Source organism: Myxocyprinus asiaticus, chromosome 21 (assembly GCF_019703515.2).
Source record: "Myxocyprinus asiaticus isolate MX2 ecotype Aquarium Trade chromosome 21, UBuf_Myxa_2, whole genome shotgun sequence".
NCBI classification, from domain to species: Eukaryota; Metazoa; Chordata; class Actinopteri; order Cypriniformes; family Catostomidae; genus Myxocyprinus; species Myxocyprinus asiaticus.
This window is the reverse complement of record NC_059364.1, coordinates 26,190,364-26,202,717: the sequence shown is the minus strand read 5'-3', so window position 1 is coordinate 26,202,717 and position 12,354 is coordinate 26,190,364. Positions and strand designations below refer to the sequence as shown.

General features: G+C 40.3%; 1 protein-coding gene across 4 annotated transcripts in view; it reads left to right on the top strand.

Moving 5' to 3' along the window:
* The window catches only part of LOC127412491 (bifunctional heparan sulfate N-deacetylase/N-sulfotransferase 2-like), a 202,432-nt gene that overhangs the window by 87,799 nt on the left and 102,279 nt on the right, over window positions 1-12,354 (top strand). The window contains exon 3 of one of the 4 annotated variants that reach the window (XM_051648899.1): window positions 691-719. The exons of the other annotated variants lie outside the window; for them this stretch is intronic. The gene's annotated coding sequence lies outside the window, so the exon portion shown is untranslated. The remainder of the gene's footprint in view (window positions 1-690; window positions 720-12,354) is intronic. 4 annotated transcript variants of the gene reach the window in all.

Here is a 12,354-nt window from a genome sequence, read left to right as displayed (position 1 = left end):
TTTATATAAGATGATTGGCGTTTGACATGCAGGGTTGTGATGCAGTGGACCAAAGCACTGGAGCACATGGGGCTAAGTGCCAAGGATCAGTGGCCCCATGATTCTCAAGTTCTTGTCCCAGGATTCCCTCAGTATTCCTCAGCTAGTCCACTAGGACTTCTCTGACACTGTTTGGGCCCAGACAATAGAGCTTTACTCCTTTTCTGAAAATAACACTACATGTGTGTGGATCCGAATCATGTGTTAGTGTAACCCAAGATTGATTCTTATATTCCTGCCACCTCGTAGGGAAAATGTTGGTTCACAATAAGGGTGGATCCAAATATTTTATTTTTAATTTTTTTATCAGCAAGCTGAGCTTGGAATTTATCTCATTTTAAACATGTAAATATTAATCTCCAGCTGAATGTAACATCGTTAATTTTAATGTTGCACCTCTCTACTGTGTCAGTGTTAAACTCTGATCCCTTAAAAAAGATGCTTTGGCACATTCTCCATGTTTTTTGGGGGTTTTGTTTAAGAAAACAGTTAGTGTAATTTTTTTTTTTTTCTTGTTTGGCCTGAGGAACACAGAAGGATGGCAGGTTATATTAATTTAGACCTGAACAGCAGGGGCTCAATTTGTGGACCTTTGAGCTGCATCAATAGTTTTTTCTCTCTCTCTCTCTTTGTGTCTCTTCCTTGATGCAGGTCTTTGCTGATGTTCTGCCCCCAATAAGGTAAGTGATGAAGACGTGTGTATGTTCATGACATTGAGTGACTCGATGTGCTTGCATTATCATTTTGTTAAATACTAGGACTAGACTTTGTTCTACCAGCAAGTTCTTGTCCTGAGTGAGTTCACTTGTTCATATCACAATATACACTCACTGAGCACTTTATTTGGAACACTGTGGTCCTAATAAAATTCCTGATGTGGTCTTCTGCTGTTGTAGCCCATCCGCCTCAAGGTTCGATGTCTTGTGCATTCTGAGATGCTATTCTGCTCACTACAATTGTACAGAGCGGTTATCTGTGTTACTGTAGCCTTTCTGTCAGCTCCAATCAGTCTGGCTCTGTTGACCTCTCTCATCAACAAAGCGTTCCCGTACACAGAACTGATGTTCACTGGATGTTTTTTGTTTTTGGCACCATTCTGAGTAAACTAGAGACTGTTGTGCATGAAAATCCCAGGAGATCAGCAGTTACAGAAATACTCAAACCAGCCTGTCTGGCACCAACAATCATGCCACGGTCCAAATCACTGAGATCACATTTTTTTCAATAACTTTTTTCATTAACTGAAACTCCTAACCTGTATTTGCATGATTTTATGCATTGCACTGCTGCCACATGATTGGTTGATTAGATAGTCCCATGAATATGTAGGTGTACAGGTATTCCAAATAAAGTGCTCAGTGAATGCGCATGTATATGTTAGGGATAATGTTAGGGTTTATTTGCTATAATAAAAGGCTCACTGTACATTATCCCATATATTACATGGCTACTTACCTAATAAATGGCCATTTAAATATTTGTTTTAGTCAAAATTCATTATTATTATGTTATATAATTTTACAAGAGACTTGAGAGTATCACAGCTATGTAGGAAATCAGTTGCAGGGGCAACGGTCAATTATAGAGTTTAGAGGTCATTATACAAAAATATTTTACCAGAGAATGCTGCAATTGACCAGTAAGAATCAGGTTTCCAGAGAGCTGTGTTATATTAAACGTCTCTGTTAAATTCTTCATTTTAATTGTTCATTCAGGGTATTGCTAAGTCATGTATATATAGTAAGAGAATGGGTTTTGTTATTCTATCACAGAGCTTTTGTTTCCATTAAAAATAGAGATGGAAAAGCTTGGATACTACATACATACACACTGTGAGCTGTCATGTGATGGGAACAGCCATCTATATCAAAGGTGTGCTGTCTTAAGTGCAGTATCCTTTTATGCATTCATGCTATACCGGCATTAACGCAGGTGCCTTTGATATCTTCATGCTGTAGCAGCATAAGTTTCCTTCCATCTCCGATTGCTCCCAGGCTGTCTAGAAAATATCATATCTTAATTATTTGCTGCTTTGAGGTTGTTTCCTCTGTTCAGGCAAAGTCTCTCAGAGATTGTAGGCTCTGTGGTGCAATAAAGGTGCTACATTCATGCAGAGAAGATTTGTTTAAATCCTTTCAGCTAAATGTTGAAACTGTTGTGTTGACAATTTAGTTTTTTCCACCCCTCCTCATCCTCTTTCTCTTCCAACTACTTCCATCTGACAACTCTCACCCTGCTGAGGATGGCTGCCTTCTCTGTCTGCTATTTCTTTCTTTTCCTTTCTAATCTGTTTCTTTGTCTTTCTTTAAAGTTGCAGTATGAAAGATTCAGAAACCCTTGTTATTAATGACACCTGTGGCCGTTAAGTGAACTGCAGCCAGCTACCTGTTGTTTGTGCTCACGCTCCTGCACCCACTCCATAGGGACGCGAGCGAGCATCGGCCAAAACAATGACGTAACGTACAAAAAGGCTGAACGTGATTCACTGGCATCATGCTGACAGATGAGGTAGCGTAATTAAAATTACACAGTTATGATTGTTTTACTACAAACTTTGAGACTAAACTAAAACTACTTATCAGCTAACATAGCATACTGATACACACATAGAGCTACATACTACCAAACTATACCAGACAGTTTACTGTTGCACTGTTATGTTGCACTATTGTATGTTTTGTATGTCAAATGTTGTACTACGATCAAGAAACCAGCGTATTTGCTTAAATTTATCCTGTATACCTGACATTTAGTATAAAGAGAAGATCGTTGAAATTATTTGGTAGTTACGAAGCAATGTAGCTTGCAATTCATCAGCGTTAGCAGGCAAGATCAAGTTAGCTAAAATGACAGCTCGATCCTTATAGCACTATATTTCACATGCTTTGCAGTTATGTAAGCTTACCTGTCCAATAAGAAGAACGCCAATTCAGGGTCGGTTTTGATCCCCAAAACCAAACGAAGGTCCCTCCAGGAATCAAATGCCCTGCCGATGTTCACTCTAGTTTTCGCTCTACCATGATCACGTTCCCGCTTAGCCAGACGGGATTCAATAGATAAATTATTTTTTTTGTTTTTGTTTACTCGTAGTTTGTGTAGGAGTCGGTGTTGTGCTGGGACATTTGCTGGATTCCATCTCAAAGATAATGTTACCTAGTGTTGCAGTTTGTTGTTGCTGTTGAATAGTGGAAGAGAATCACTGAGGCAAGGCTCTCGGGAGTGCGCATAAACGTCACAAACTTTGGATTTTCCTGGCAAAACCGACCCACTCCCTTCGCATGAAAATCAGTCTATAGGCAACCTAGGAAGTCTGGGAAGGGCTCATTTTTTTAAGTTGCGTTACAAGCCGTTCACACTGGCAAAAAAAAAAAAGGCAAATATTACATGAAAATTGTTACATACTGCACCTTTAAGTGATGGTGGAGAGAAATCAGTACATTTACATGGACTACAGCAGTAATGTCTTTTGTCCGACTGAACAGTCTATTTCACATTTCTGGTGTTTTTATGCATTTTATCTGCATTGTATGTTTAGCATGTTTATGGAAATGTATTATATTGCAGTAAAAGCAAAGTGGAGCATCTGCTGGTTTACTCAACTAGGACTAGTTTCTCTCCTTCATTCTCTGCAGTATCTTCTGTTCTTCTTAATGTGGCTAAGTAATTTATAGTGGATTTGAGCAGAGCTGTTTAATGCCCCCTATGCCATTGTCAGCCTACGTGAGCGCCTGCAGAGACTCATCTGTGAGGAGCACCTACATATGAAACAAATGAAATGCAGCAGCAGAAAAAACAACATCAGGACTGATGATTAATGTGATTTACTCAGCCAGCAACCAAGCAGACCTGTAGACCTCCTCCACCAGTTCTCCCCCCTCACCAAACGTTGGGACAGATCTTGTTTAAACTGCCTCCCAGATGGGCAGTGTGTGTGAGTGCAGGTTGAAGGCTGCGGCTGGTAATTGCAGAGCTGCAAATGGATTTCTGTAACACAAGCTGTAGTGCATTTAATGTAGTTTGATCCACATGCTCAGTCACAGGCTGAAGGGTGACCTCTAGCACAGGGCAATGCTGTCTCTGTGTTTACCCAGGGCAGGGTCTCACTTCCCCCTCCTTCTGCCCAGCCTCCAGCCCTGCGCCATGCATCTTAACCAGCACCAGCCAGTCCTGTTAGCTCACACGCTCTGCCTCTGTCATACTGAATCAGATATTGGCTTGCACATACTAGGGTTGCTCCGATACCAACTCGATACTTCGGCAACAAATAAATCACCTCGGATTACTGATGAAATGGCACAGAAAAATAATTGATTAAAAGAGCTGCATAAAGTTTTGCAGTTGCAAATTCTGCAATTTCCATTAAAAATTTTCTGGATTCCATGTTTTATGTTTTAATTAAATGTTATCATGAACAAAGTGTTTGATCAGCTAAATACATAAAGTTTTAATCAAATAAAAAAAAAAAAAAATAGATTTCAACAGAATTTTTTTGTCAAATAAAATGATGCACAACAGAGCTTCACAGTATAAATGAAAACATTAATGAAAATGTATCTGATTACCTGTGGCACAAGGCTGCTACGGCTGAATCACAGTGTGCTGATATTCAGTATACTTGTTTTTGTGATATTGCTTTCATGTAATAAAAATAATTAGATTTATAAATATTAATGATAATAACAAAGCATTTATTATTAAATTATTGTTATAGTAATATTATTGCTATATATATATATATATATATATATATATATATATATATATATATATATAACTATATTTTTCTATACAACACTATTTCTGTCTTAATGTCTTTAATTTCACACATCTAGTTAAACAGAGCTTTCATTTTGGCAAAACATTTATTTCGACATACCTTTTTTGACAGAGTTTTTAATAATGTCCGCATTCTAAACGAAATGCTGAAATACTCGCGAGCTGAGATCTCAGAGCAGCACTGGAGGAGTTTTTGAGTGTTCACAGCCGCTCATTCACTAAACACATCACAATGTGCGGTGTGTGTTTGTGTGTGTGTGAAGTATGACAGAGCAGAGCAGCACCTCTCGTTCATTCTGAAGCGTGCAGCACCTGTAGACTGCATATTATTTAATTAAATTACATCCACTGTTTAATGATCACACTTTGCCATATCAAGTTTTTAATTTGATTAATTGTCACATTGTCATTGATTTCCTCTTAAAAATGTCACATTTCATAACATTTTGCTAATAGCACCACACTGTAGTATGGTACTGAAATTAGCAACAAGATGATGTGACATTGTTTTCTATTTTTTGGTATTGCAATATTTTGCTAGTACTGGTATACCTCAAACCCTAGTACAGAAGTTTGTTATATGTGATAATTTTTAGCATTCCAAACAGTGTTGTATGGTTATTGTGTTGTATTGTATTGCATGTTATTGAATGCACCCAATTTCCATTATGGGATTAAAAATCTATATATCTAAATCGCTCTATTGCGCCCGCTCTTGATCACACACTATCACTTTTTCAAACACGCTTGCTCTTTCGTGCTCTGTCACTCTCTTTCTATGACAATCTATCACTCTATTAAGTTTGCCTTATCACGCTCGGTCTCCCTCTCTTGTGCTCACTCTATCGCTTTCTATCTATCACACTGTCGTGCTCTATCGCTCTGTTTCTATCTCTATTGCTCTCTGACACATTCTATTGCTCTTTTATTGTGTTTGTTCTATCACACTGTCTTGCTCTGTCATGCTCATTCTGTCATGCTCCCTATTGCTCTATCTCGCTCTGTCGTGCTCTGTATTACGCTCGCTCTCACACTCTCCATCACGCTTGCTCTATCACTCTCTCCCCATTCATGACTGTCTCTTACTTTTGCACTTTTATTGTCTCCATATGGCAGTGTGCTAATAAGCAGACCTCATAGATGGGCTTGATGCCTAATGGGCTCATCTGTCCCAGACTGCTAATGGCTTAACTGAATTAGCCAATTCCCCACGGAGGCTCTGATCAGAGCTCATAAGGCTGATCACCTTCATTGATCCAATAGATCAGGGCCCCGCTGGGAGTGCCGAAGGGTGCACAGTGCTGGGGTGGTTTTGCTGTCCCCCACACCCTAATGTGTCCTAAGGGGAAATGGGGACACACTGCCACGCTGCGCAAATGGGCCACCTGAGCATACATGCCTCTTTGTAACACGGGGTAATGGGGTGAATGAGGGGAAAAGATGATGAATAAATAGGCAGCAGTAGCTTCTTTGAGACAGATGGAAGGAAACTGAACCTGAGAAGCAGTCTCCGGCTATTGACGGGCATTTCCTGTCATCAGTATTGTTCCCTTGTCATCTTAAAAACAACATAAGACCGTGATCCTAATCAGATCTGAGTATGATAATCTGCAGACACATAATGTCGTTCCTGCTTTGATTTATTGCTGATAGAAGTTTACTTAGTTTCTTAAACTTAGTTTCTTTTGAGTACAAGGCCTTGCTAGTTTCTCTGCCCACTTTTGCTAATGAAGTGGGATTTAAGAAGCTGGGATGGCATCCAAATGGGACCATTTCCCCTCCCGTGTTGTTTTTATCCACACCCCAACCCCATTCTGAAATATGAGATATTTTGCATCAAAAAGAATGCACTTCGTGATGAGATGCTGGCCAAATTCATTTTCCTGCCTGTTCTGATTGATTAATTGATGTTGTTAAATGACTCCTTTGGTAATGGCTTTTCTGTATGGTGTCCAAAGTGAGAGTTGGGCTAAAACACAGTCTGTCCCAGTCCCTTTTGGCCAGAGCAACTTTGTCTCTTTCTGTTCAGGGTGATTATTAGCGCCCTGCATTACATCACAGGGGCTGTGGCAGAGCTGACATCACTCAGCTGTGCCCTAATGGTGCAGGTTGTTCTATTTATTTTCTTTAAGTGTAGGTCAAGGCACTGTGTAGTTTTGACAAGTTGGAAGACTACCTGCATCCAACCCTGGAAAGAAAGGCCAGTATAGGGTACAATCTCAATGAGTTCCTTTAGTGCTTTGGATTTTCGGTCCTGTTGTTTAAGCAGGTGTTGTCCATTTGGTTGATTAGCATTTCAGTCTGTGTTATGGCTGGTTGTATTCTTGTGTATCTTGGAGAAAAGGAACCTGGTTTAGATCAGACTGGATTCCCACAAGTGACAGGTTAGATTAATTAAGTTGCACTCATTCAGGTCTTTCAGTTTGTCAGGTCAGTAGCTCAGCACAGCTTTGTCATTTTTGCATTCTTTAGTGTACACTAGTCAATGGTTTTTAGCACATTGAAGCCACATTGGGTCTGTTCCAAAACCAAGTGAGCTGCCTCTGGAGGCAGACATTTAAGACATCATAGGTGCACTCCTAATGTGAAGGCTGTTCCAAAAGGTCGGTGCCTTAAAAACTAAAAAATAGTTTAAAATGATCAAACTGTTTTACCAAAAATGTTTGTGTATGTATATTTATAGCATTGTTCCTCTTGCGCCACCTGTATAATCAATTGTGGACTGATCAGTCCGCATAGCAACACCTTGGCAACCACCTAGAACCTCCTAGCATCGTGGTGGTGAGTTTTGCCCAGCAAGCACCACTCATTTTCTTGAAAAATTACACTGTGCTCCAAGACTATGTGGCAGTATTCTCCTTCGTTTTCCTGAATTCTATGTAAATTACTCCACTTTGGGCAACACCTCTTGCAGATGTTTAAAAAATTCATTGAACATTCAATCTATACTCACTTTCTTTCTGGTGGAATTTGAGCCCTGAAGCCCTTAACTTTCAGCAAATTCCATCACACCTCTTTGGCTTTCTCCCATAAGTCACGGGTTCTCACACACTGGTTTCCTACTTTACACATGCCCGTGATCCTGCCATAATGAGTGTGTGCTCCAGCCCGCTGAGGTTCTGTCTCATTAGCTTTGCACTAATGAAGCCCTACAGGTTCGGCCAAATGGACTGTGCCACACTAACGGTAACACATCATGATGGCTAGTGCCTGACGGACAGCTGAATGGTTGGCTTGAACCAAGACCTCATCACCAGGGCGAATTCATGTCACTTTCACTGCTGCTGTCATTACTGGTAACTGTGCACAAGGGGCTAATTTCTAGTTGGCTTGCTTGAGAATTAAGAGCAGGAATGGAGAAAGAAAGAGAGAGGGAAGAAAAGGTGTCTGAACCAAGGGCTCAAGGGCTGGTGCAGTGCAGATGGCCTTGTCAGGGATGCAACTGTCTTCTACCCCTCTCTCACTCTTTCTTTCTCTCTCTCTCTCTCTCTCTCCGTCCATCCATCCTACTCTTCCTATTTTTTTCCCACTATGTGGGGCTGAGGCTGGACATTTGTCAGTGTCACCCACTGCCCAGTTTTCACACAGCTATTACCACAGAGACAGGAAGAAGCCATTGGCAAAGCCTAGACATGGGGTGTCAGCTCTGTCTGTCTTAGTCACTTTGTGCGTGTACGTGTGTGCCTGTGTTGCCTGTGTTTGTTTGCGTAGGATATGGTATTTTTTGCATGTGCCAGACCTGAGGAAAGACAGCGTTGTAAACTCTGCTTTCACATTCTGTTCGTCTCTGTTGGCGTCTATTTTAAAGCTTGGAAAATAAGGGGGAGATTTGCGTGTGTGTTTGTGTGTGAGCGAGGAGTGCTCGGTGTGGCGTTGATTTGCATGCTGCTGAAAAGCTGAAATGGCTCGTTTCCAGGTGCTCTGAGTGAGGAGTGAAACAATCTTCAGCCAGACACTCAATCACTGCATCAGCTGTACACTCGCAGCATGACTTCATTAATGCCCCAGCTGGTCTCTGCTACACCTTTCAAACAGGAAGTGCTAAGCTCAAGCTTAGGTTTACACAACTCCCAATTTTTTTTTACTTGACTTTTTCTTCCAATTAAAGGAATAGTTCACCCAAAAAAGATTTTTCTCACTCATGTCGATCCAGACAGACTTTTGAATTTTAAGCTGTTATTTACTTCAGATATTGCCTTCTCAAATCTAATTTGCATTGCAGCATATTGAAACGGCACATTGTGTTTTGGTTACAAGATGCACCAGAACCAATGCCATTTAGTGTCATTGATGTCAAACCTGGCGTAACACGTGTTGATACAGCGAGTTAGCTTTCAAATCTCATATGCATTTGCAGTGATGCAAGTATGTCAGTGAATAACATTTTGGTCTGTTCATCACACAAAGCTATCTTGTGGCTTCAGAAGACTAAATATAGCACATGGACTACTTTTTTATTCTGTTATGGTGCTTTTTTTGTCTTTTTGAAACTTGACAGCCCCTGGTCTTGATACATTTTTGTTGAATTGGAAAGAATATAGTGAGTATTCTTGAAAAATATCTTTAGAGTTTGGAGTTACATGAGGGTAAGTAAATAACTAAAGCAAATACATTTTTGTTTTTGTGTGAACTATCCCTTTAACAAACACCCATATGATACAGAAGTATTGCATGTGTCCTGTCTAGCACCAGAAGAAGCACCTTTCCACACATCACTTAAGATTTTACTGACGTTGCAAAAGGGAAATAACGTGCATAGAAGTGCATGCAGCTTGATTACAGCAAACCCACAGGCATATAATCATGATGGGAACTCCTGAGTCATTTATAAAGAGGTCAACCATCATTGGCTTTTCCACCATGAAGCAGTGTAACCTGATCTGATCCTGGTGACACTGAGATGTGAATTTAAAACCATTGCAATTGGATGCTGTGTTTTTCCATTTGCTCAACTTAACACCAGCTCAATTTTGCACAACTCCATCTTCTTACCAGTACAGCATTTCTTGTCACTCTGGCAGCTGCTCTCAGTGGGGGTAATCAAACACTCCTGCACTCCAGCTCTTCCACATCAGGCTCAGGCCTGCGTTGGTCTAATATCACTTTAGTGTTCTGATTTTTTGCTTAGTAGAGCAGTGTTTTTTGCTCTTGACATATACCAGGACTTATCAAACAGCACAACACATCTTACAGCAGATGCAGTAGGGTGCTTGCTATGCTCTGGCATTGCACAAACATGTCATAGCAAAATCGCTCAGCACAACGTTTTTTTGCTGTGTTGAATGACAGCTCAAAGCTGAGTCGTTGCAGGATTCCTAAAAGATGCACTGTCTTCAGATCAGTCTATAGTTTATCAGCTCACTGCATTTCCTCCTTTGACTTTGTGTGAATAGCATACGGAACAAGTAGAGATAGGGAAATATAGCAGATATGTGAGGTTGAATGATCGCTCGGCTGTGCTGGAAAGCGGAGAGCTGTCCATAATACAGTAAGTGCCTGCAGCTTAATAGTGTTCAGGAATGTTCAGGATCTGTTTCCACCAGAAAGTAATGAAGCAGCCAGAGAAGAGATGGCCCAGAGGGAGAGAAAAGAGGAGGGGAGGGTGCGGGAAGTGTCAGCCCTTCTCTAGGGAGTGGAAGGAATGGAGAAGGGACGTATTAAGGAAAAAAGATAGAATGAGAAAAGCTATCTGAGAAGTTTCCTGAAGTTTGCTCTTACTGGGGCTTTTGTTGATGGGTGTATACACAGCTAAGTTAATAGGTTCAAGCTTCCTAGAGAGGGACAGTAGGTGGAACAAGAAGGCCAGTCCACACTGAATGGGATAAGGATAGCAAGCTTCCAATGCCTTGAGTTCTCATAGTATTGGTAGAAGAAAATGTCATGAACAAATAGCAGTGCACATAGACAGGCAGGTGCACAAACACATTCAGAAAGTTTTGTTCATTAACACATTTTCAAACACACACTAACACTGGATTTGAAACTTTTCTGGTTCTGATTCCTCTTAATGATTCCAGGTCTTTAACGATTTCATTACCGATTCTTTTTGTGCTCTTGAAGCATTCACCCAATAGAAATACTAATTACAATTTTAACCAAAAACATTTTGGTAACACATTTTTATGTCTCTTTCAGATTAAAGTAATATTTATCACTAGTGTTGGAAACCGTACTGGTTTTTATTCAGAACCGGTTCAGTTTAAAAGTGAATAAATACCAGAACCGAATTATTTTCATGACTTTCGGTTCTGTTAATGGTTCTTAAACATGCATTCTTCCGCCTTTGCAGATTAAACACTGTGCTAAAATACTGTGATAGTGTGTCCAACACTATCATTTAGTGGCGCTGCTACATGGCTACTAATGTCAATCAACTCAAAAACGAGCATGCGCATTAGCTAATCCATCTTGAAAAAAGCATTTTCTAGCTTAATCTGAGGTAAAGCAGCACAATATATGATACTTTTTTTGTCAGATTTTACTGCTGATTTTAAATATGTTCTTTGATCGTAGTCATGACCAACCATTTTGGAAATTTCAGTCTTTCCTATGCCATTTGTTTTCAAAGAAAATAGCTGCCCAGCCTGCCCGAGAGTGTTCCAAAGATGACTGCAGAGTGGACTGACTTGCCTTGAAAGGGACTTTGATATATTAACCAATCACGGCCAAGTACGCTGATGAACAAATGCAAGTGACTGCCCGTTCATTCTGGGATCGGCAACTCAGGGAAGGGTATGTCATATGATGATACCTTAGAATTTAACCGAAACAAGATATCATAGGAGGCAGCAGTTAGGAGTTATTGTCGACAAAAAATTATGAGGTATGAAAGTATGAGGGAATTATAATACAAAATAAGTAATCACTAGCGCGCTTGCTGCAGCTAGATTATAATGCTTGCAACAAGTGAATCATAATATATGTGTCACGGTGTGTATCTTATCGTGAAGAAAATCAGCGATTCAAGGTCTTAAGAAGGGGGAGTTTGTTTTTTGTGAGTTAAAGATGAATCGAAGTGACAAAAAAGAAACTGGAATTGGGCCTGAATAACAACTACTTCTCAATTCCCAACCCTAATTAAGAATGAATCTGATATTCCCACATTCAGTCACTATTTAAACAGACATGATCATGTTCTCAGAGAAAGATTGACTCTGCCTTTGTTTTTGGTGATGGTCATGTTCTCTGATCTGGTCTCTGCATCCTTGTTAGCAGTAGACATGCTGTGCCAATATAGCAGTCTTATTAATCTTTCTGTCTGTCTGTCTCGCAATATCCACCCTGGTGTGTCTGTCTTTGTCTCTGTCTCTCCCATCAGTATCATGAGCCCAAAGCCTTCATCACTACTTATAACATGTGTCTCAAGGGTCTTTTCTAAGGCACATTTGTGTTTTAGGCCAAGGACACACCACATGAAAGAAGCTCATCACCCTGCACACATCTCTGTGTTGTTAATGTTATTTTGCACACTTCACACAACTAATTGCAGGCTAGGTGCATCAATTACAAGATCCTTCTCCTTAACTGTAGCTTCAACTA